We start from the raw sequence: 19939 nt of genomic DNA on the forward strand, positions 1-19939 counted from the left end.
TATGTTACCTCCCTGGGCTTCAGTTTCCTCATCTCTTTAATGGGGAGAAATAATACTAACCTGTGATTGTGTTTGTGAGAGTACCTGCCACAGATCTTTAATACAAATAAACACTATGATGGAGCTTGTATTTATTAAGCACTTAGTCCTCACCAGGCCCAGGGTTACTAACTTGCTAGGCACTAACTCTTTGAATCCTCATACTAAGCTAATGAGAAATAATATGGCTTTTTAAATTTTTTATTTATTTTATTTACTTTTGTCTGTGTTGGGTCTTCGTTGCTATGTGCAGGTTTTCTCTAGTTGCAGTGAGCACGGGCTACTGTTCATTGCAGTGCGTGGGCTTGCGGTAGCTTCTCTTGTTGCGGGGCACGGGCTCTAGGTGCACAGGCTTCGGTAGTTGTGGTTTGCAGGCTCTAGAGCGCGGGCTCAGTAGTTGTGGTGCATGGGCTTAGTTGCTCCGTGGCATGTGGGATATTCCCGGACCAAACCTCGAACCCATGTCCCCTGCATTGGCAGGCAGATTCTTAACCACTGCGCCACCAGGGAAGCCCTATTATGGCTTTTTCAAATCAGCATTTTACAGAGGTGGAAACAGAGGTTTGTTACACAGCAGGAACTAACTGATACAAACTTGACCTCAGAACAGGTATTCTACTCAGGCTCAGTAATTCCACTGTCAGAAATTTATCCTAAGGCAATAATCATGGTGACATGCAAAGATACAATCAATTCTCATTATTCTATGTAGTTATATTCTATAAAGTCAACAGAAACACTGAGCAAGTGAATATTGAATCATTGCTCCTAGGGGAAATAAAAGGTTAGGTTCCTACAGGCTTCTGGCCACATTTTTGCCAACCAATCAATATATAACCTGGTTTTATGTGTGCTTTGGTTTAAAGACACCTTATTTAATATGTACTGTACATTGCTGAATTTTATACATATATGTATTTGATTTGTTAACACTGAACTCACAGCCAATAGCACCATAACTCACGTCTGAATGAAGCTAATCTAACACATATACTTCCTCCATAAGGCACATCACAGCCTTCTTGTCCTTAGGAACCCTAGACAGCACTTTATCACTATGCTTAGGGGCCATTTTAAGTAGCAAAATCATGCCAAAACACACAAAGGCTAAAAATGTGGCACTAAATATACCAGGAAAGGATACTTGTTTACAGTACAAGCTGAAACAAGACAGAGCTTTGCCTCATTCAACCTCAGCTGGCAATGTGTGCACTGGGTGACAAATTTTCCTCCACTCTGTGCATGCACATGCCCACAAATGACTACAAAAGGACCACGAGTATGGCTTTTGGGGTCACAAATTTTAACGAGGAGTTGTTGAATTTGCAAATAATGAGGATCAACTGTATACGTGGAAGAATGTTTATCACACGACTGTCTGCTAGGGAAACAGCCCTTGACACAAACAACCAGAGGAGATGCATTCCAGGGCAGGGACTGGACAGGATGCTATAAATGAAGGATACAATCAAAAAGACAGATGGGGCTAGGCACAGGAGAGAACGCACAGCAGCCAAAAACGTCAGTACCTCTCCCCGGAGGCAAAAATGACTTCCCAGAACCCAAGCACTGCCCTCTCCTTTCATGGGATCTATGGTCTCTGCCTCCATGTCTCCACGTAACTCCTGTACAGCACGAATCAGGGAGTGTGGCCTCATCCTTTTCCCCCTATGAATCCTGACTATTTCCAGGCCTCCAGGAGTCACAGGAAGTTTTTAAGCAGGAAAAATAAAAGAATTTCATGGAAGAATATTTGTTGCTTAATGGTATGTAAAAATGTTCCAGATGCTGTTAGATGAAAAAGGCAGGCCGGAAAACAGTATGTCCCATTTTTATAAAACACACACACACACACACACACATTTTGTAATAGTATTTTGGAGGACTTCCCTGGTGGCGCAGTGGTTAAGAATCTGCCTGCCAATGCAGGGGACACGGGTTCGAGCCCTGGTCCAGGAAGATCCCACATGCCATGGAGCAACTAAGCCCACGCGCCACAACTACTGAGCCTGCGCTTTAGAGCCCACGTGTCACAACTACTGAGCCCACGTGCCACAACTACTGAAGCCCGCATGCCTAGAGCCTGTGCTCCGCAACAATGAAGCCACCACAATGAGAAGCCCATGCACCACAACGAAGAGTAGCGCCCGCTCGCCACAACTAGAGAAAGCCCGCGCGCAGCAACGAAGACCCAACGCAGCCAAAAATAAATAAATAAATTTAATTTAAAAAAATAGTATTTTTGCGTCTGTTCATCAATGATATTGGCCTGTAATTTTCTTTACACAGATTGTAACAGAAATTATCTCTGAGTGACAGGATTCCAGTTATGGGTGAGTCTCCTTTTTCCATTTCCTGTCCTGTGTTTCCTACTTCTTTTGCAAACTGCATTCAACGGCATAAAATTGGGGAAAAATTCTCTTTTTTGAAGGGGGAGGAGGAATTCTATCAATTCAAGGTGTTCTATCAAGACCCCAAGCCCAATGTCACCTTTTGACAACCTCAGCAGACCCTAGCTGGAAGAATTTCCAGACAATGCTCCTGTGAAGATTTTTCAAAATTTAAACATGAATCTTGGCACAAAAAGTGCTCACTCATCCGCGTAAATCTCATTATTGAGGTAGTAAACCTTGCAACTGTCTGCAGCGGCATGAGCTGCAGCTTCCAAAGCTCAACCTGGCTGCCCCTCCCAAATCAGATGCCTCAGACTCACACAAAAAGGGAATTAGTGTTCATTAGTAACAACAACAAAGGCTTAGACCAGAGGTTCTCAACCTGGGGCAGTTTTGCTCCCCACCTCCCCCTCCAAATGTCCCTCCACAGGGACATTTGGCAATGTCTGGAGACATTTTTGGTTGTCACAACTAGGAGGGTGCTACTGGCGTCTAGTGTGTATAGGCCAGGAATAGTGCTTGATATCCTGCAATGCACAGGACAGCCTCCATCCCAGCCCACAAGAAAGAAATCTTAGGTCCCAGGAGTTGGTAGTGGTGAGACTGAGAAACCCAGGGCTCAGATATATGGAGCCTTATTAAGTCTAGCTGGGCTAGGGGCTTTATAGGAAAGATCTCGCGTAATCCTCACAGCAATCCTAGGAGATAGGGCCTATTACATGCCAATCTTACAGAAGAGGAAACTGAGGCTCCAGGAAAGGAGGGAACTTGAGATTATGACTCCATCCTGCAGAATCAAGATCCTAAGATCCCGCAAGCTGCACAGCGTGGTCAAAAGTAAAAAAAAGAATCAAGTTGAGTTTCTGACTTGATGGAAACAAAAGAAACCAATTGCAGGAAGGCCCCATGCTCCCACTCTCCAGCATCAGGGCTGCACTTGGAATTTCAAGGACACCGTGCTCTCCTACAGAATCAGGAATCCCTGAACACACAGAGAGAAATCACACCAGACTGGGGTCCTCAGGGCCACGGGACCCCCTCTGTCAAGTGGTTTGGATTTTGTTCCCTTTCCATTTACAGGTTTTGATCGTAGCCCCCATCAGCTGCTGCCTTTCCCAGCAGAAAAATTGGGTGTAAGATCATCTCTCTCCCCAAGGAAGTGCACCTCCTTTTCTGAGAGGCGAGAATAAATGGCTGAGATGGGAGAACGAACGCTGTGAAACAAAACACAGACACTCTTGCCACCAAAATTGCAAGTAGCAGGAAGGAACCGTGCGACATGGGAGTCTAGGCAGCTCTCCCTCCGCGTCTGCATGATGCTGAAATTCTTAAGGGAATGGGTGGCAATAGCTTTTATTCAAGCAAATGCTTTCTGGTTTCTACTCTGTGCCAGGCTCAACTGTGTTCAGTCTAGGACTTCAGATGACGAGCACTTCTTTGAAAGGAGGCCAGACCTCCAAGGTGGCACAGGAGAAATGGGGTTTGTAACCCACATAGAGGCTTCTATGAGTCCCTATTCATGTCTGTACTGAACTACATTTTCTTCTGTGTTGGGAAAAGCAGCAGAAGGGAAAGCTATGAACGTGAGCTTTGGAATCAGCCCTGGGCTCAGAGTCCAGCTCTTTCACTCTAATTAGCTGTGTGGCTCTAGGTAAGTTATCAACCTCTCTGAACCCCAGTTCCCTCGTCTGGAAAGTGAGCATTGTTCACTCAACATGCTTTGAGCCCAGATGTACCAATAAATGATTTCTATGATCTTAATTACTGTTCAAAATCCCATCATTTTTCATTTGTTCTTTCCAATATCTCTGCCAGGGCCACTGTGGTAGATTGTAAAAATGCAAATTATTCTCCTCCATCTAGCCATGCCCTGTGGAGCTAGCTGCTCTCCACTCTGGCTCTGGCTTTAACCATGTGACTGGCCTTGGCCAATGGGACATGAGCAAACACAACACATGGAAATGCTTGAAAACTGTGTGGAGCTTGCCTTGTCTTGTTGTCCTTGGATCCCAGCCACCCAGGAAGAAGCAGCTAGCCTGCTTGATGGTGAGAGTCCCAAGGCCCAGACATCCCAGCCAGAAGCTGCCAACCACCAGACGTATGAGTGAGGACATCCTGGACCATCTCGCCATGAGCCAACCTTCCAGCTGACCACAGATGTAAGCACAAACCTACAGCCATCCAGCCCCCAGAATGGTCACCTAAATAATATATATTGTTTTAAGCCACTAACATTTTGGGATGGTTTGTTATACAGCAGTAGGTAACTGATACATAGCCCTCATCCTCCCACTTTCCAGACAAAGAAACTGAGGCTCAGAGAGGCTTGCCTGAGGTCATGGAGCCAACACACAGTCTCTTTCCCCTACACCATGCAGTGAGGCACCTTCTGACATCTCTGGCCCCCTGATGCAGGACCAACTTTTTTTTTCTTTGGCCACACCGTGTGGCTTATGGGATTTTAGTTCCCTGACCAGGGATGGAACCCAGGCCCTCAGCAGCGAAAGCTTGAAATCCTAACCTCTGGACTGCCAGGGAATTCCTATAGGGCCAATTATTGATAAGACAGCTGGCAGGGTGACAGCTGTGTTCACTGGGTCAGCTCAGTGGTCTGCTGGGAGAGCTGGGCCATGCCCTTGGCCTCATTAGCATGGAAGACCTGTAATCAACTGCTCAGAAGCTCTGGAGAGATATGTCTAGCCTGGTGCATGGGGTGGACACCCACACAACAAGCTAGAGGATGTAAACTCTTCGAGACCCTACCATTCACCGGGGGACCCTCAAATGTTCACCAGTCCCCTCTGTGTCCTAGCCACCTCTTCTGTGTATCTGATGGCGGCATTAGGGGGATGTATGACCTTTCTAAAATATGTATGAATGAAAAAATACTTTGCTTGTACAAGATGGAATAAAATAGCAAAAAAAAGTACCCAGCAACTCCCTTTACAGGGCATAACCTATGTTACAGACTCTGGGTACAGCTCTCTTTATGCGTTGCCTAATTTTATCCTTCCCTAAACCCCATCATGTGGATCTAAAGCTACAGAGTTGAAAGAGAACTGGCTGAGGACTCAGATCGCCCGGGTTTAAATCCTGGCCGGGCCTTTTACCAGCGAGAGATCTAACTTCCCTGTGCCACACCTTCCCCATCTGTAAAATGGGGGTGTGATAATAGCAGCTGCTTCATGGGGCTGGTATGAAGACTAAGCGCATTAATGAATATAAAGTACTGAAAACAAGGTCCAGCATGTAGCTGGCACTCAGTGCATGCCAGCTGTCATCATTAACACTACTTTACGGATGAAGTAATGATGTGGCTCAAAGAGGTGACTGCACTGATTAATTTCACTTAGCTAAGTCGATGGTGAGCCGAATCGTGGACCCTAGCCTGACGGACTCTGATGACAACTCCATCATGCCTGGAAGTTCCAGGACCATCTGCCCACCACCCAGGGTCCTGCCTCTGCAGCCAGAGTTCCTGCCCCAAAGTCAAATGAGGACTCGCTCTTTAAGTTCCTAGCTACACAAATGGATTGCAGGATGGTTCCTCAGAAATCCACACCCAGCCTTCAAAACCCAAGGGAAAGACCTCGTTACAACATTTATTACACTGCGTTGGAATAATTTGCTTTTCTGATCATCTTCCCTCACAGAGATAGTACCATATACTACGGGTCTCCCGTGTGCTGTGTCCATATGCAGACATTGCCTTATTTAATCTGCACCACCACCCAGCAAGGTACATTGATTATGCCTAGTCTACAGGTCAAGAACTGAGGCTCTGAGTGGTACAGGCATTTGATCCACAGCACACAGTTGGGATTCGAATAGGAGTCTGTCTTATTTTGTGATGTGGGCTCATTCGAGGCACTGCAGGACCTTTTACTACCAACAGTAAGAAACTCAGTACTTGTTAGAAACAGACTCACAGACGTAGAGTACAGACTTGTGGTTGCCAAAGAGGGGGGTGGGGGAAGGATGGATTGGGAGTTTGGGATTAGCAGATGCAAACTATTATAAACAACAAGGTCCTACTGTATAGCACAGGGAACTATATTCAATATCCTGTGATAAACCATACTGGAAAAGAATATGAAAAAGAATGTATATATATGCATAACTGAATCACTTTGCTGTACAGAAGAAATTAACACAACATTGTAAATCAACTATACTTCAATAAAATTAAATATATATATATGTGTGTGTGTGTGTATGTATATGAGTGTCGTATTTTGTGATGCAGGCTCATTCGAGGCATTGTGGGACCTTTTACTACCAACAGTAATAAACTCAGTACTTGTTAATTCATGCCAGGATCCAGGTCCAGTACTGTTTCATAGGCATATCTCATTTAATCCTCAAACCACTGCAAATAAATACTATTATCTTTTCCTTTTAGAAGAGGAAACTGAGGCTCAGAAAGGTGCAGAAACCTGTCCTGCGTCACAAAGCTTGTCGACAGGCTAGCTGGGATTTGAACCCAGTACAAACTATAACAACTGTGGACTTTTTACTCCATCTGCTGCCTCTGTGAATAACTTCAAGCACAAAAACTATAACTTACACTCCTTCGAATTGTCTCAACAGTGTCTGAAATGCTAAATAAATATTTACTGAGCATACCAACGACTGAATGAATGGAGCACTTGGTATCTCTCCAAGCGCTCAGGCAGGTTCCTCGGGTCTGCGCATCACGTGGGGAATCTTTTGAGCACATGTGCCAGAGAAATGGAAGCCGCCTTGCTCATGATAACCCATATCCTGGTTGCATGGCCTCTGATGAAATATTCCTTTGCGAGCCAGATGTTTTTGCTTCCACTCCTTAAAAAGCTTTTGAGAATTCAGAGAAAGCAAGGAGCAATTCACTGACAACAGACTGGGCTTTCTCTGCTGCCCGGCTCAGGTTATTAGATGGTTTAGCTGGCCACAGAAGCAAGCTGTGGACATCTCTCCCTGGAAGGGCTCACGGCCACAAATCAAAAACCAATCTTCACATGGGAACAGTTTGGAAAGGGCTGTTGGTCACGTACGGGGCTTTCCAAATGTACTCCACATGCCCAGAGCTGATAGGATCTCCTATCAAGAGGTCACTTTAGACCACCAGGTCAATTACATGTCAAAGTAAGTGCTGACAATCTGGCAATATAAAAAGGAAAGATGGGGACTTCCCTGGTGGTCCAGTGGTTAAGACTCCCCGCTCCCTATGCAGGGGGCCCGGGTTCGATCCCTGGTCAGGGAACTAAGATCCTACATACCGCAACTAAGCACGCGCGCCACAACTACTGAACCCGTGTACTCTACAGCCCGCAGGCGGCAACTAGAGAAGCCCGTGCACCGCAATGAAGACCCAGTGCAGCCTAAATAAATACATTAAATTAAAAAAAATAAAGTACGTGGTAGCTATACCCCAATAAAAATTTTAAAAAATAATAAAAAGGAAAGAAAAAAATGGCATTCTGCATCATGAGTCTAAAGAATGCTCTAGTCTTTGGTTTAGTATATTAGTTATCTACGGCTGTGAAACAAATCAACCATAACATATTGGCTTAAAACAGCAAAATCATTTATCATGTCTTGTGGGCTGGGGATTTGGAAGCAGCCTTCCTGCGTGGCTCTGGCTCAGGGCTTCTCATGAGGTTGCAGTCAGATGAAAGCCAGGGCTGCAGTCAGCAAAAGGCTTGCCTGAGACCCCACTCCCATTTCCAAGTTGGTCCACCTGCATGGTTGACAAGCAGGTGGGGCTGTTGGTGGGAGGCCTCAGTTCCTCCTCAGGTCTGATTGAGTGTCCTCAGACATGGCGGTTGGCTTCCCCAGATTGAGAGATTCAGGAGACCAAGACAGAAGCTGCAATGCCTTTTATAACTTAGCCTTGAAAGTCACACAATGTTATTTCTGTCCACTCAGGCCAGCAAAATTCAGTATGGAAGGTGACATTAAGGGTGTGAATATTAGGAGGTGTGGATCGCTGGGCGCCCCCCCCCTTGGAGGTAGGCTGCCATTTCTGAGAACCAGGTCTAAGGAAAGACGGCAGGTGCTACAAATGTTTTAGGCACGAAGATATTCATCACAGCATTGTTTACAATAGTAAGAATTTGTAAACAACCTATGTGTCCTTCTACCTGAGATTGGCTGAGTCGACTTCAGCACAGCCACACAATGGAATAATGATTACATATGTGCAGATGCCCAGAGGAAAACCGGGAAGACATCATCCCACTTTGAGCAATGGTTATTTCTGTGGGCGGGCATGGGATTGAGTCATAGGGGAAGAAAACTGAGGTTCAGGGTGTCCCAATGTGGGACTGAGTGAAGTAGGAAGGAAGCTAGCTCTTCATTTATAAATCCATCCTGCTGGGTTCTTTCTCCTCAACACCCCCAGAAAATTGAAGCTGAGCACCTTGGTTTCCGAGTACCTGTGTGGCTGAAACAACCTCTTAACCAGGCTATCATTCCAAACAGAGGTTTAGCAGCCAGCTATAGGGTTTAATCCCAAGTAGCAGACTGCCCAGCTAGATGTCAGGGGTCAGCTCTCATTCACTTCTCTAATCCTCTCTGTCACCTACACCAATTAAGACACTGAGGGTCCTCTCCAGCATCCAGGGCAGGAAGGGCCATAGGAGACTCCTTCTCCTGTTAATTACGAACAGACGTTCATCCCCTGCTCCCTCCCCCTCCACCGGTTCAGTGGAAAATGATCAGCCATTTTCTTGATCCCCCGACACATTAATTATCCAGGGATAGCAAAGAAAATGAGACCCTTTCTGGAAATCTATGGCCCCATGTGTCCCTATTTCCCTACCGCTCCTGGATCTCAAAAAGCTTTTAGTGGATGCAAATACAGGTTTCTTCCAGCCAGATTGCTGCAGTCTCCCTGCAGATCAAACTGAGTCCTATCCCAGAGCCTGGGACAATTTTATCCCTAAAGAAGAGGCTGATAGGGTGAGAGAATTGGATGCCAACTCTTCCTCTGCCTCAGTCAGCAAACCAGAGGCGACAGAGAAAACGAAGAAGCCTTCCTGCTATAATCTGGACACAGATGAAGCAGTTTGGCAAATGAGCACAGGTTTTGGCAGCAGACAGACCCCGTTTTGATTTCCATCTCTGCCAAAGACGTGCTGTGTGGCCTGGGGCAGGTCACTCTGTCTCTCTGTGCCTCCCCTGGAGCACTTTAAAAAGGGTAGAGTAATAAGGCCTACCTCTCATGGGTGCTGTGAGGTGCAACGAGATCACATTTAAATGCCTTGCAAAGTGTATGGCACACGATGAGAGGATTATACTGTTGGATTATACAGTCACAGGACACCATATTCGGGAATGCGGTGACGACAGGATATATGTGTTGTAAGTTTGGAAATACCAGCACTAAATGAGTGGCATTCCGTGCTCCTTCTCTCTGGCTAAATTATTCCCACTTGGAAATCGTGGTGCTTGTTTATCACTTTGTGGTTTGTTTAGCCCCAAAGGAGGAAGAGTGGGGGACGCACCCTGGAGTCAGAGCCGGGGGGGCTGGACTCAAGACCAGGCCCTGCCGGCCTAGGTGGACCCGTTGTGGAATTAGGAGAAGGTGCCCAAAGTGACGGGGGCAGATTGCTGAACCCCCCTGACCTCAGTTTCTTCACCTCCGAAATGGGGTTAAATAAGACACAGCCACCTTGCTGGGACGTTCAGATCAGCTGTTGGATCTGGTGTAGACGGTCAAGCAGGTTTCAAACCCCAATTATTGGACCTCACTGAATTAACTGCACCTGCTCTTCCCCCAGTCTTTAGCACCCCATCCCCATTTCCCCTTAACCTGTGACCAGGCTAGGGTTTTCCCATCTCCAGGAAAAATTTCCCTTCCCCCCACCCAGCGTCACCTTCAGTAACAGCCTTAACTCTTTCACCAACAAGCTTCTCAAGAATTGTAGCGACTTCGGGCAGGTCACTTTGTCTCTCTCTGCCTCCCCTGCAGCACTTTAAAAAGGGTAGAGTAATAAGGCCTACCTCTCACTTCCGGTCGGCCAGGCCAGCTGTCGCTGTCCTCTTCTCTCTCTCCCTCCCATTCTCCCGAATCTTCTCTTCCCAAGGTCACCAGCAACCTGGCTGCATCCAGGGCCTGCTGGTCCTGGTCGACAGGTGCCTGGTGATCCCGGCCCTTTTGGCACTGCTCACCCCTGGCTTTGCTGCTGCTCCTCTGGCAACCTCTCCGATGTCAGCATCTCCAGGGCCCTCCTCCGGCCCCTTCTTCTTGTATCTGCATCCTCTCTCAGGTGTGCCCATCTATTCCCAAATCTCCACCTAATCTCCACCCCACACCTCACTGCCAGCCTCCGGGTCCCAATATCCAATGGCCTCCCGGACACCTCCATGTGGCCACTGCACCAGCACCCCAGACACGAGCTCGTCCTCGTCCCCCACACCCACCTGCCTCCCTCCTAGGTTCCCATCTTAGGCAACAGCCCCACCATCCACTCAGCTGCCCAAGCCAGAACAGAGGAGCCATCCTTGGCTTTCGAACCAGTCACCACAGTCTATCAATTCAGCCTCCTGCCGGGCTCCTGAGATCATCCTCTCATCTCCATCCCCGTCACCTCACTCTCATCCAGCCCATGCATCCATTCAGTGGGCTTTTATTGAGCACCTGCGGTGTTTCTGGCACCATGTCAGGCGCTGGCCACCGGCATCTCTCACTGGATTCCCGGCACCCCATCTTCACTGGTCTCCTCCTCCGAAAACATTTTCTACCCAGAACCCCGAGTGATCTCTCCAGCACAGTGCTGTCCATAGAACTTTCTGCGATGGTGAAAATGTTCTACATCTGTACTGTCCAATATGGCAGCCACATGTAGGCACTGAACACTTGAAATGTGGCTAGTGCAACCGAGGAACTGAATTTTTAATTTAATGAGCCATGTGTGTATTTGTTAGCTTGGGCTGCCATAAAAAAATTCATACTGGGTGGCTTAAACAAAAGAAATATATTGTTTCACAGTTCCAAAAGCTGGGGAGTCCAAATTTAAGGTGCCAGCCAATTCAGTTCCTGGTGAGACCTCTCTTCCTGGCCTGTAAACAGTGTCCTTACATGACACAGAGAGAGAGAGAGAGATCTGTGTGTCTTCCTGTTCTTATAAGGGCACCAGCCCTATAGACTTAGGGCCCCACCCTTACAACCTCATTTAACCTTTATCTCCCCTCCCAGGCCCCATCTCCAAATACAGTCACGTAGTGACTTAGAGCTTCAACATGACTTTGGGGGAGGGTGGCACAAATATTCAGTCCATAACGATGTGGCTAGTGGCTACCATAGTAGACAGTGTGGCTCAGGAGGGAAAACCAACCATGTCCTTCCACAGTATGCAACCTCCTTGGCTCCCCAGCTCCCTTGGGATGGAGTCCAGACCCCTGACAGTGGCCCACAAGTCCCTGCAGGGTCTGCACCTGGCCCATAGCTCTAGGCTCTACCTGTTATACTGACCGCTTACAGTCTGTAGAAGCCAGAGTGCTGGCCTCCACCTCTGGGCCTCTGCACCAGCACCTCCCTCTGCCCAGAACACTTGTCACCTCCAGCTGCCCACACACCCCCACTTCTTCACCTCACTCTGATTCCCAAAATCGGGGGTCCCTGTTTAGACTTGTGTGAGGGGCCCTCCTCCATCGTGTGTGGAAGGTTTGGGTCACAGGCAGGCTGGGCCAGTGATGCAATGTCCACATCAGCTGTCCCTCCTCCCCAGGATGTTCCCCGGGGATAATGCAGAAAGGTGGTCTCAGCGACCTGAAAGTGGTGACCAGAAACAGGAGCAAGGACCCCCTGGCCATTGCTCTGAGAATCCAGCCCTTGCAGGGTTCGAGCAGATGATCTGAGGAGGCAGTGTTTCAGTGGAAAGAGCAAGGGGCTTTGAACTCAGGCCTGCGGCACGGGGAGGGGTGTGCTGGGCCCTATTTCTGCAACTCTCTTCTACCCACTCACGACCCTCTTTTCTTTGGGGGGGAGGGGGAGCGGCGCGTGCGGCAAGCGGGATTTTAGTTCCCCGACCAGGGATCGAACCCATGCCCGCGGCACTGGAAGCACGGAGTCTTAACCACTGGACCGCCAGGGAAGTCCCAGGACCCTCATTTTCACATCAATAAAATGGGGTAACAACACCTCCCGGGGAGGGTTACTGTGAGAATTCAATAAGGGAAAGGAGGTTTGTATGGACCAGGCAGTGTTATTATAATCCCGCAACCTTTCACAAAATGAAGTCTTGTCTTTGAGTTTTATGGGTGGAAGGTCAAAGTCCAAGCCATGGTGGCAGAGATAAGGAAACCGAGGGTCAGAGAGGGCCAGGAGTTTGCCTAAGTCACTAGCAAATGGGCAGCAGTACTGAAAATGCAGATGTGAGGATGCCCCCGAGGGATAACTGTCCAGTCTGCAGGTCCGATGGAGCGGAGGGACACCCCCAAAGGTGCTCACCTTTTCGAGTAGGGGGGGTTCTGCCTTCCTCCTTTCGGACCTTGGAACTAGTGGGTCCTTCCGTGGGGAATCGGAGGCAGAGATGGCTCCCGAGGTCCCCTGCGGGGCGCACTGGAGATGGTGCACCTGGAGGCCGGCAGGCACGCTAGAGGCCGGGGGCTCCGGGAGGCCCACGCAGCGCGCACTCTCCTGAAGACCTCACGCAACAGCCGGTGCGGGTCCCGGTGGGCGTCTGCGTGGGGTCGGACGGCAAGGCTCCAGCCACACGCTGTGGGCGGGGCCGCGGGAGGCAACGCCCCGCTTCCACCTCCCCGAGCACCGCCTTGCCCCGCCCCGCCCCGCCTCCGGGAGCTGCAGAAGGCTCCTTGATGGTCATCTGCCACCCCTGGGAGGCTTCTGAAACCGGGGGTAGGTGGATAAGGGTAACAGGGCTCCCCCTCCCCATACTTTGTGAGCATCTAATAACAGCCCAACCCTAGATGCTACTGACCTTGTGTCTTTCCCCTACCTCTCCTCCCAGGGTGGGGGAGGCGACTGAACTCCCCAAACCACGGAACTCAGTGTCCTTGGATTGTCCACTGCCTCTTCCTGCATTCAACAAACAGATCTGAGGCTGAAGTCAAGACCCTTCTTTCCACCACTGTGTGCTTTGAGCAAGTGACTGCCCCTCTCTGAGCCTCAGTTTACTCATCTGTAAAATGGGGATGACAGTAATACCACTTTCATCGTGGTATTTCAGGATTTGATGAGAAAACAAGTAGGCCCTCAGCAAGGGAGTCTGTTATTGTTGTGCTCTCCTCCACTCCCCCCAGCCCCTCAACCCAGGAGCCCCCTGCCTGGTCTACCCAGACGCCCAGCCCTGCTGGTTATTTGGGGTTGCATAGGGAGAATGGCTAAGGCCAGAGCTGTAATCAGCAAGATATAGGCTCTGCTACATTGGACAAGACACTGGCCCTCTGTGGGCCTCAGTTTCCCCATCTTTGCAAGACAGGAGCTGTAAAAACTGAGAGACAGCAGTGCCTGGTGCATTTATGGAGTGCCGACGGTATACTCCACACTTCACCTGCTTCCTAACAACCCTAGGGGGTTGCCACTGTCAGCAACAGCCCCATTGTACAGGAAGGGAGGCTCAGAGAGGGGCGGTGACATGTTCACAGTCACACAGCTAGGAGTAGGGTTGCTGGGCTTGAAGCCTCACTCTCCTGTCTGAGGACCTTGGGCCCCTGGGAAAGCAGGGCTAACTCTGGAGGGACTTCCTCTCCCCCTCCCTCCTCCCTCCTTCCCAGCCTCCACTGGTAGGTGTGCCCTGGAGGAGCAGCTGCCACCCCACCTCCACCAGGCTCAGCACAGAGGCAAGGGCAGGGCTGGTGCTCTGTCTCCACCTCATCGGAAATGGGATGGAAAAACACAGGAGAGTCGGCCTGGAGGGGAGGGCGCTCAGGAGCTGGCGCTGGCTCTCTGGGGCTGCAGCACAAAGAACTGAAACAAGATTCAGTTCCTTCGGGCATCTGAGCACCTACTGTGTGCCTGGCACTGAGTGGGGCCCGAGGGGCGGGTGGGAGAGTAGGAGCCATCTCTGCCCCCAAAGAGCTCATTCTCCATCACACAAGCTGTCCGTTACTTCACTTACTATAGGGGACTCACTATGTCCCTTCATTCACCACCACTGAGCTACGGGTGCTGTTATCATCCCCACGGGATGTATCTGGAAAATGAAGCCCAGAGAAGGAGAGTGATTTGTTTGAGGTCACATTGATAATCCATTTCGAAGCTGAGAGTTGAATCCTTTTTTTCTCTACAGTGCTGTTTACTGAGCCTCAATTGTTTCTCTACGGTGTTTACTGAGCATCTACTATGTGCAGTCATTGTAGGTCATCTCCAACCCTCCCCACAGAGGGAAACCTCAGAGTGGTTAGGTAATTGGTTCAAGATCACACAGCCAGGAAGTGGCAGAGGAATGATTCAAACTCAGGCTTGATTCTCCCAAACTTCTCCTGGCCTGAGAGGGGGGAAAAGAGATCAGCTCCACCATTCATTTGTTTATTCATTCAACAAATATTTATTGAGCATCTACTCTGTCAGGTACAGGCACAGGGTGGATCACAATAAACCTGCCCCAGCCACTGCCCTCAGGGGGTCCATGGTCTTGAGCATGCCCATGGGGTACTCGGACAGAAGAGCCACCTCTTCCAGAATTGGGGCGGGACGAGGTGCTGCCAGGGATGGCTTCCTGGAGTTGGCTCTGGAATTCTGTCTACCTTCTGGCTGGGCAACCTGGCCCCAAAGTCATTTACCTTCTGAGTGTCTTCATCCGAAAAATGGTGACAAAGTCCACCTTGTCCAGTGTGGCTCAAGAAATGTCACCTGTCATTACTCACATTATGGTCCCAACTGAGCCCTCACGGCAGGGCAGAGAAAGTGGGCAGGGAGGGAAGGGGTGTGACACCATTGAGGTCTAGGCCCTGGTTGGGGACAGGCAGAGGGCGCCGAGACCCTGGGAGCCTAAGAACACAGGGCAAACCAGTGAAAAGAAACCCCAAAGGCCTCCGGCAGGGAGTGGCTGCAGGGAGTCTAGGGCCAGGTCTGTGACCTCGGGGGGACCACTGGGACCTCCAGTGGGAATGAGGTCAGGGCTGGGGCCCTGTGATTAGGTGGGAGGAAGGGACCCCCCAAGATGTTCAGGAAGCAGCAGAGGGTGGGGGTTTGGGAGGGTGGAAGATTCTGGGCTTAGAGCTCTAGTGTTGGTATAACCTGGGTTCAGATCCCATCGGGCACTCATTATGGGACCTTAGGCAGGGGAAGGCACCTCTCAGCCTCAGCTTCCTCCTCTAGAAAACGTGTTTCTAATCCCTGCATGGCCAGACGGAGTCAGATCATGTTAACAATTGTTTTACTTCACAGACGTGTGTACAGCGCATACTGTGAGTCAGATGCTGCACGCACTGCACTTTCTGCCTGTGTACCTTTAGTGAGAGGTACGCGCTCCCGCCACCACGAGGGCAGCTATCGTCACTCCTCTACATCACGTGACTGTGTTACAATGACTGCGCTTGACTTCCGAATCAGGAAAAATGACAATAACAACCAGGAAAGCAAATTCCATTTGGGGAGCAGGCCAGAGCCCGGGGCAGCTCTGGGAGCCTGGCTGTGGGCTGGACCAGGATAAGAATTCGGGACGGCCCGGTCCTGCCAGGGCTGTTCTCCAGGACCTCCAGGAAGAAAACCAAGAATTGGGAACTCTCCTCTATGGGAAATCTGTCTGTCCTGGAAGAGGCCAACGTGCGTGTGTGCGGGTGTGTGTGCCTGCGTGTGGGTGCAAGTCTGTCCATACGTGTGAGTGGCGGCGGGGCGGGGCGATGTCCGGGCCCTCACCCATCCGCAGCCCCGCTGCCAGCCGCCAGCCTCAGCCATCTGTTGTGGCAGATGTTTGGCTGTCCATGGCAACGCCAGAACAGGATGTACCTCTGGATTGCAACAGGGACAAGCCCACACTCACAGGCCGCCCACACCGTTCCCTTCCCCAAAGGCCTGCTGCAAAGAACCATTTGGGTCCAGGTCGGGGACAAATGGTGTTTGTATCAGGAGACAGGCAGAGCTGGCATCCTCCGAGGGGTCAGTGGCAGGGGAGGAGGAGGACGCATGTGCACAGCCCAGCTGAGTCCCTCCTCCAGTGGGCTCGTGTCGGTTTCCCTCTGCCCTTCAGAGGATGCTAAGGAAGCAGCGTGGGAAGAGCAGCTGCCGTCAGCAGGGCTGGTCTGTGGGCATCGGATCACTGTCTTTCCCACGATTATAGCAAACTACTCACGGAGGGAGTGCTTTGTGCCGGGACTCGTGCTCAGTACTTCATCTAGCAAATAATATCTACATTCAAGCGCCTTCACTGTGTGCTGATGACACAGCGCTAATCTTTGTAGCAGCACTATGAGGTCATTCCTGTTTTTCAAATGAGGAAAAGGGGGCACAGAGAGGTTAAGCTAGTGATCTGGGTCACAGAGTGGGTGAGTTAGGGAGCATGACCCTGGGCTGTCTTTCTCCAAAGCCCTTGATCAGCGTGGTGACGCTGCCAGGACCGGCGACATAATTTGCAGGGCCCAGTGGGAAATGAGAAGGCCTGGCCCTCATTAAAGAATTAAAGACAGTGACAGCAGAGCATCGACCAATCACAGGGCCCCTGTGAGTTCAGAGTCCTGTGCAGCTGCCCAGGAAGCCAGGCCCCAAGTGCTCAGGGGGTGGGCACAGTGGCCTGGAGAAGCTCACATGCCAGGACAGTGAGCCCCTACCTGGCACCCCTGAGCCTCAGTGATCTGAGTGCAATTTCTGTCCCAGGGGGCCCATGTTACCCCATCAGAGGGGAGAAGAGACCCTCCCCGCAAAATGCTGTGCTGAATTCCCTAGAACCATGAGCCTGGGAGCTTGGAGGGCAAATTGTAGCTCAATGCCAAAGCATCCTTTTATTAAATCTTTACATTTTCCTTTTTAAGTATGAAAGTAACATAATAATCCTGTTGCGGAGATTTTGGAATAGATAAAAGCAAAAAACGTCCACCTCGAATCCTCCCCATCTAACCCCATTGCTGTTGGCAGGTGGTGTATTTCCTTCCCAGGTTTTACAGATGGGCTTTCCATCAGGACTGCCAGGGGGTGAAACAGACGGGCTCCTCTTTGTCTCGGGCAACTGGCACATGGCAGGAGCACATGAATGGGATGACGGAATGGATGGATGTTACAAAGGGGCCTGGTCTGGATGACCTTTCAGATTCTTCTGGTCTCTAAAAACTCAGGATTCATTGATTCCTGCATAGTAAATGCCTGGTGTTGACCTAGGGCTCAGTCCAGTGTGCCAAGCCCAGTGTGCTGGGGCCCCAGAGGTGTCTGATTCATGTCCCTGTCCTGGGAGAACGTGGTTTAGGAGGTCATGGGTGTCCCCAAGCTTTCCCAGCCTTGGTGAATGAAACTTGGGCCCCATTTTCACAGCATATTTCGTTCATTTACTCTCACCTGATATTTACTGAGTGCTTACTACGCACTAAGTACATTAAGGGCTGTCTTCTTTGGAGAGAAGATGGTGGGGTAGAAAGTGTATGAGTTTGGAGTCAGGCACCCCAAGCTTCTGTCCCTTCCTGGCTGTGTGGCCCTTATCCAGGTGACCTAAGCTCTCTGAGCTTCCACCTCTTTGTAAAACAGTCACATCTACTGTGAGGATCAACTCAGCAACACACATGAAACACCTGCGAGCAGTAGATGCTCAGTGCAGTTTACTTCCTTTTCCCCTCCCTCCCCTCCATCCCTCCTGCCAGTACCAACAGTAAGAGCTGCCACTGACTTACTCAGCGAGTGGTGTGCCAGGCAGAAGAGGTCTGCATACATTATCAGCTAATTCTCAAATTATTGCCCCCTTGAGGTAGGTCGCATTGTCCTTCACCCATTGCGACATCCTATTTCAAAACCAGAGGGAGCTCGGCACCTCCAACCGCTTGTGGGAGAATCTGTCTCTTAGGGTCAGATTCCCGTGCATCCTTTTCTGTGCTGCGGTTTCTGCTACGCAAATGCTGACGCTCGGCTTGCTGAAACCATTTACAAAAAAAGGAATTTGGGGCTAAAACGGGACCCTTTGCAAGTATACTTCAGGGTGCATAAGCAGCTTCCCTTTAAAGGCAAAATACGATGAATCCGATTTGGGGGAGGGAAACACACCTTGTGCCGCCCGGACAGCCTTCGGAGCACGAAGTGGGTCAGATTTCCCAAGGGCTGGAGGCTTCATCTCTGACTCGGATGTTTCCTTGCTGGTACCTACAGGGAGATCAGAGGCAGCTTCAGCTCGCAGCTTCCTACTTCTGGGGTGGGGGGCAGCTCCCAGAGGGTTTCAGGTGGGGAAGGAGCAGTACCTCCTGGCTTCACTACTTTTTAGATGTAACCTTGGACAAATGACTTACACTCTGCAGGCCTGATTCTTCAACTGTAAACTGAGGGTAACGTCAACAGGGCCTTTGGAGGATTCAGCGGGATTCTTTAAAGTGCTGGGTACGTGGAAGGCTCAGAAGTGTGGTTCTGCTCCCTCGTTGAGGGCGCAGGGGTGGGTGAGTGGTGTTTTCTGGGCAGAGCACACTTCGTGCACTGCGGCTGGACATCTTTGGAAAGGGCTTTCCTACCATGAAGTGAATCCTTTTGAAACGCCACGTTGTCCTCCATGGTCTGCTTTCTGGAACCTCTTCCAAGCATCTTGCCAAGAGGGGCCTCCCCCCCCCCCCCCCCCGCCCAGCATGCAGCTCCTCCCCTGCACAACCACGCCCCCTGCCGGCGAGACCTGGGATCACATTCAACCTCAGGATTGCTACTAGGAGGACGAAATCAGGATCAAAGCAGTCAGTTACAGGAAGGTTCTCCGAGGACTTGAGTGAAAGAGTATCTGATGATCTGGGAACACCCACATTCTGCAAGGGCGACGTGGGTGGGTGTTGTCTCCAGAACGCATGTGTGGAATGTGATTGTAACTAGCAAAGGGAAAGCCTACTCAATTGCATCACGTTCTTATTTCAATGGTTTCTAAACATGGCATCAGAATTCCCAGAGAATCCATGGGACTCGAACAGAGTGCTGGGCCCCATCCTCAGCCTCTGTTTCACGTTTGCAGCCCGAAGAGAATTTGTTAGGTGTCTCCAGCCTTTCCTAGGATGAGCGTCCTGAACCATGACCCTCAGTGGTTCAGTTCCAAAAACCTCTTACAGAGAGGGCTGCATTACAGCTTGGTGGTACCAACGAGTACAGTCACGCCACTCACCTTTTGCTTTGATTTCCTACTGAATAAGCAATTCCTAACCATACTTTGGCTTCACGTGCAGATTTTCCTAGAAGGGCTCAATGTGGTCATCGGCAAATGAGAGTAATCTGGTCCGCCTGACGGTTTTAATTCTTTTTGTAAAGTGAAAAACTTGCCTTCTGGTCCTGTGAGTCCGGGTGAGGGGCAGAGTAAGTCTAGGTGAACTAAACAAAGTCTTCTCTGGATCCACAGGCGCTGGAATTTCATGGTCACGTCAAGGCACTAGTGGCAGATGGTCAGTGCTCACCCACGTGA

This window comes from Orcinus orca, chromosome 15 (assembly GCF_937001465.1).
Source record: "Orcinus orca chromosome 15, mOrcOrc1.1, whole genome shotgun sequence".
Taxonomy (NCBI): Eukaryota; Metazoa; Chordata; class Mammalia; order Artiodactyla; family Delphinidae; genus Orcinus; species Orcinus orca.